This window comes from Corylus avellana, chromosome ca11 (genome assembly GCF_901000735.1).
Source record: "Corylus avellana chromosome ca11, CavTom2PMs-1.0".
In the NCBI taxonomy this organism is placed as follows: domain Eukaryota; kingdom Viridiplantae; phylum Streptophyta; class Magnoliopsida; order Fagales; family Betulaceae; genus Corylus; species Corylus avellana.
In genome coordinates, this window is record NC_081551.1 from 3,814,216 (window position 1) to 3,820,600 (window position 6,385).

Below are 6,385 nucleotides of genomic sequence, written 5' to 3' on the forward strand. Positions count from 1 at the left end.
CTACAATATCATTTTTTTTCTTTTTTAGAGAGAAATCGAACGGATTGTATTAATAAACAAACTTAAGCACAACGCTCTACAGAGATGATATCAAAGATAAAAATGCAAACTTCCTCAATAAGATCATTTTCCATACTCAAAGATAAAGCTTCTTTTGCCAAGCCATGGGCTGCACTATTTAATTGTCGTTTGACTTGGCTTACATTCCATGCTTGCAAGCCATTTAAAGCCTTGAGAACCTCCTCTATAATATGCCCATAACGACCATAATTTTTTCCTTCCTTCCGCAATGCCTGGACCACTTTGAGTGCATCGCCTTCCAAGATCATCCAAAGAATGCCTAACTCACCGCAAAAACGAACGGCCCTCAATGCTGCCACTGCATCAGCAACATCAAGCTCGATGTACTAGATCATTTGTTAATGCTCATTAATTACTTGGTAGTGATATATGTTTTTGTCTGTTATTTTCTCGGTATTACAAATATTGAATTGGTCAGTTAATATGTATTGGTTGGAAGTCATTTTCCAACAGATAATAACTTCCAGAAGCATGCATGATGATCGATGCTTTAAGGCAGACGAGAGGGACATTTTTTCTCCTCTCGCCTTTTCGCCCGTGCAAAAGCCAAAGACAACTCGTAAAACCAATACAATTATATTAAGATAATCTAATAATTGGTCGATCAGGACTATATTTTCAAAGATACCCAATAATATTTTAACATTTTATTGGCATAGTTAATTTCAAAAGAGAGAAATCGTGATCATTTAACTTGTCTTGACTCGTCTGGTAGTGTTTTAATTAATCTAGCTTTCCTTTGACACCTTGCCACAAAATGACAGCACGGGGAGAGAAATACATGTTTAAGCTGAAATTTTTGCTTAAAATTGTATGTCATTGTAGCATTTTTTTTGAACAATCAAACAAAAGAAATTGTCAAAGAATCGTGGATTAAAAATTATGTTGAGCAATGCTAAGGGTACCAGATTTTTTATTAAGAAATGGATATCAAAATGACGTAGAACTTATTCATTAGAGATGATCAAAATAATTAATCAAAAGAATTGCTTGCTGCAGATACCAATAAATAAACACCACTAAGAGATTATCGTTTGATGTGGGACTTAACCATTCACACTGAAATATTGTATACACATATATATAGCTCTTTCAATCTTTTTCTCACGTGTAAATCTACCATTACATGGCTATATATACTACTCCTCAAATGTTTGTCTTTTACCATAAGTTGTTTTGTGGACTTATGCCCTAATTTTAATTGAACTTTTGTTCAAGGACATATTGCCCATACCCAAAACCGTTAGATAGGAACGATATGCATTCATAATAAAGGGACTTGTCATAGATTTATTATGAATGCATATCGTTCCTATCTAACGGTTTTGGGTATGGGCAATATGTCCTTGAGCAAAAGTTCAATTAAAATTAGGGCATGGGCAATGTGGCAAAGGTCGCATGGTACTGTGTCAGAGATAAATGTAGTGTTTGATATAAGCTTTAAAGCCTTCCTCGAGTTGCACCGAGTGGATGGGGATTGACTACAATTCAACTGGCCAAATTGTTGTCAATTTGAACAGTTAATGAGAAAAAGTCTCGTAGCTGCTAGACACCTGCACAGCAAATGAATCTCATTAAAGTCTTCTCTCATAATTAGATGCTCAAACTGACAACAATTCAGTCAACAAATTCCAGTCAATCTCAATCCACACCAAATAAAGGTAATTTTTCCATCCAAACGATATCCAAATTAAATAAATATATTTTCTGCATTTTTCCTATTCTTCAGGGAGAAGGCAAAATAACAAACAAATAATAATAATAATAAGATAATCAATTGCTGAGGAAATCAACGACTCTTAGAATTGCACATTGATTTGTCTTGCCAAATGCCATCTCAGTAGTTTGAGTATATTCCTACAAACTAATAAACAAAATAATTAATCATTCAGCTCACTGTTAATTAATTTATAGAAAGTGGTGGTGAAGATATCTATGCAATCTCATCAGATATAGTGTCCATCTAACAGTTAATAGTGAAGCATTTTATCTATAAATAGAGCAAACCTAAAGGAAGCAATCACAAGGCCTTGAAACTTTGCTGATGCAAGATATTTGTTCATATATATAAAGCTAGCTAGGAATAGCTTAATTTGCTGAAGATAATGGGTTCAGTTGAAGCCTGTAAACCCCATGCAGTATGTGTCCCATACCCAGCACAAGGGCATGTGACCCCCATGATGAGATTAGCCAAGCTCCTACACTCAAGGGGCTTCCACATAACCTTTGTCAACACCGAGTTCAACCACATGCGACTAATCCGCTCCAAAGGACCCGACTACATAAAGGGGCTGTCGGACTTCCGGTTTGAAACTATACCAGACGGGTTGCCGCCATCCGACCGTGATGCAACCCAGGATGTCCCAGCCCTATGTGATTCCACAAGAAAGACTTGTTTGGCCCCTTTTAAAGAGCTACTGCTTAAGCTTACACTACAAAAAACACATTTTTTGCTGACCCATGGTTACTGACGTGTCGGACGACCTGACACGTCAGTAAATCTTGCTGACGGGGCTTTCCTGACGTGTTTCGGTCGTGAAGAATGTGGGTGTCAGGAAATCGGAATTCCTGACGTGTCGAAATTGACACGTCAGGAATTACTGACGTGCTGAATTTTCACACGTGAGTAAATCTTCTGACGTGTGAAAATTGACACGTCAGGAAATTCCTCACGTGTCAAAAACTGACACGTCAAGAAATTATTGACGTGTCAGTATTTGACACGTCAGTAAATAATCAGCCAATTATTTATTAATTTTAAAATGATGTCACATTTAAATTTGGTTCAAATTTACTGACGTGCCAAAGTGACACGTCAGTAAATACTGACGTGTTGTTTTCAACACGTCAGTAAATATTGACGTGTACCTTTTAACACGTCAGTAAATAATTTATTGACGTGCTACTTTTAACACGTCAGCATTTACTGACGTGCCAAAAAAATGTTACTGTTTGACACGTGAAGAAATGAGCTTTTTTTTGTAGTGTTAACTCATCATCTGAGGTGCCTCCAATCACTTGCATAGTTGCGGATGGAGTTATGGGTTTTGGAAGTAAAGCTGGAAAAGAGCTGGGCATCCCGGAGGTTCAATTTTGGACGGCTTCTGCTTGTGGGTTCATGGGATATCTGAGCTACAATGAGTTCATCAAAAGAGGCATTGTTCCTTTCAAAGGTATATCTACTTGGGCTGTTTTTGTTCACTTATAAAGCTTGCATGAAGATTTTGTTTCTGTTTTTTGTTTTCTTTGGTTGTCCATGTACTAATTAATGTAGCTTCCTTATATTCATGAATTTCTCACTCTTCTCTCTTTGTCGAGCGTAAAGTAGCTAGTGTATATATATCTATGTATGAAATTTGATTGAAAACCACAAGATATATATCTCTTGGTTCTTTGTTTTGCTTTGTTCGTTTTAGTTGTGTTGATTGTTAAATCGTGATAAGTTGGATCTTTTACTTAAATGAACTTATAGAAAAACAAAATCGAGGTTTGAATTCAAAATTTTTAGAGGAAACTTCACTTTAGACTTATAAACTACTACGCATTTTGAGAAAACCTCCTCAAATTTCAAAAACCCTCAATTTAACTCCCTAAACTTTCAATTTGATTCAATTGATCCCCTCCGTTAGATTCAGCCGTTAACTCCTAACGGAAATAACTAAAAAGATCAAATTACCCTTAATTTTTTTTTTTTTATTTGCAATTTTATAAAAATAATAAATAAATCAGGGATATAGAGGTCATTTTATCACTTTTAAAGTTTAAAATTTGACCGGGGGGGTACATTGCATCAAATTGAAAGTTCAATAGGTGAAATTTAGAGTTTTTAAAATTTTAGGGATCTTCTCAAAATGTGTAGTAGTTCATGAATCTTAAGTGAAGTTTTCCTAAATTTTTACTATAATACCATATTAAATAATTAGTTATTTCAAAATTTTAAGTGACTAAAAAAGGATAAATATATTCATTTATGATTAATTTTAATAAATAGAAATAAAAAATTATTTTTGTATGATTATTTCTATTGATTAAAGTTAAAATAAAATAATTAGAAATGAATAGATAATAATATATTGATGACAAAAGTAAAACGTTTTTTCTTCTTTTATTTTTTTAATGAATATATAAAACGTCTTTTCCTCGCCTGCGGAAGAGAGGAAAGTCGTTGTAACCCCACAACTGCTAATAATAGAAGTGAAACTGTGAAAGCATATATATTTTGACAACCAAAACATAGTAAAAGCATATCTTGTAAGCTTTCAATATTCACAAGTTAATTAATTAATGTTGAAAATAGATATGAAAAAGTGTTCAATATTGTAAAACATTGGGACATGCATGCAATTTTGTCATATATCAACATGATTTCAGTTTGTAAAAATTGCAATATTTAGCATGAGTTCGACACCATTCCCTGAACATAATTTTTTGTACCACATGTTATAGATGAAAGGTTCAAAGATGACGGCACACTTGACACACCAATCGATTGGATTCCGGGCATGAAAAACATCCGAATCAAGGACATTTCTAGCTTTATTAGAACCACTGATATTAACGAAATCATGTTCGATTCTCTGGGATCAGTAGCACAAAATTGCTTGAAGTCTTCTGCGATCATCTTCAACACATTTGATGAGTTTGAATATGAAGTACTCGAAGAAATTTCAGCCATGTTCCCTCGCATTTACAATATAGGTCCCCTTCCTTTACTAGGTCGACATGTGCCTAATAGCCAACTCAAGTCTTTAAGTTCAAGCTTATGGAAAGAAGACTTTAAATGTCTCCAATGGCTCAATAAACAGGAACCTAGATCTGTTGTGTATGTAAACTATGGAAGCATTACCGTGATGACCGAACAACATTTGAAAGAGTTTGCATGGGGGCTTGCAAATAGCAAGCACCCATTTTTGTGGATAGTTTGACCGGACGTGGTAATGGGAGATTCAGCAATTTTGAATGAAGAATTTTATGAGACTAAGGAAAGGGGATTGCTAGCAAATTGGTGCCCCCAAGACCAAGTGCTAGCACACCCATCAACAGGGGTTTTCCTAACACATTGTGGATGGAACTCTACTGTGGAAAGCATATGTGGGGGTGTTCCTATTATTTGCTGGCCATTTTTTGCTGAGCAACAAACAAATTGTCGGTACGCTTATACCACTTGGGAGATTGGTATGGAGGTCAACAAAGATGTAAAACGTGATGAGATTGAAGCACTTGTTAAAGAAATGATGGAAGGGGATAAGGGGAAGGCGATGAGGCAAAAGGCAGAAGAATGGAAGAAGAAAGCAATGGAAGCCACTGATATCGGAGGTTTATCGTACAAGAGTTTTGAAAGGTTAATTGAGGAGGCTCTCTATGCTCCATATAGCAACTAAATAGTATAATTATTTGAAGTGTAAGGAAATAAGCAAGAGAATAAGTCCATTCCAGCATGAGTTCATCCAAGAACTGCAATACCAGATGTAGCCTTAATGTTTCATTGTTTTACAATACGTCTAGTCATAGTAGTTAGTTGGCAGTGGTCATTCGATTATATTTTCTACTTCTTATTTGATGTGGATTGGATCACGGTCGTGGCGTCTGGTACTGCGATCGAGCGCACCTGGTCCCTGGTTTTGCGCTCGATACTCCCTGTGACTGCGATCGAGCACACCCTTCTTTGGTACTGCGATCGATCGCCCTTGTTCCTGCGATCGAGCGCACACGGGACGTTATGTTATTTTCCGCATTTTACTTATTTAAACCGACTTTATTTCGTTATTAAATTAGGGTTAGGGTTTTATGAGTCTATACTTCGTGTTTTATTAGGTTTATGAGTTTTAAGGCTATAAATAAATGCTTATAGCCTCTAGAAAAGCAGTTGTTGTTTATTATTGATTTTGATTAATGAGAATGCTCAAAGTTGAGTTTATTCCTCTCTTTTCCTTCAAAACCTAAAGAGTATCTAGCTTTTGTCAAAAAGATTTATTAAATCATTGATAGAATCAAGATCTAGAAATACATATCTGCTGTTTTATTAATGTTCTTCACTGCAGCCCACTAAATCACGCTGCATCATTATCTTATCTATCTATTTTACTGAATAAGTGTGTGTCTAGCTATTGAAAAGCTTATGTACTCCAATTGAATAATTATGAAAGTTGATTTATAATAAAACTTGTTGAGTTGAGATTATAACTTTGCTTCTTGGTGTGAAGCCAACTCTGTTTCCTGGTATGACGTCAACCATGCATATATGTTGATGTAATGCCTCGAGATATTAATTAACTAACGATGTGTCTCCTCGTCGTATCTACCG

At 35.4% G+C, this 6,385-nt stretch overlaps 1 pseudogene; it reads left to right on the plus strand.

Annotated features, from left to right (window-relative positions):
• LOC132165886 (linamarin synthase 2-like) overlaps window positions 1–5,462 on the plus strand; it is a 12,338-nt pseudogene extending 6,876 nt beyond the window's left edge.
• The last annotated feature ends 923 nt before the right edge of the window (window positions 5,463–6,385 follow it).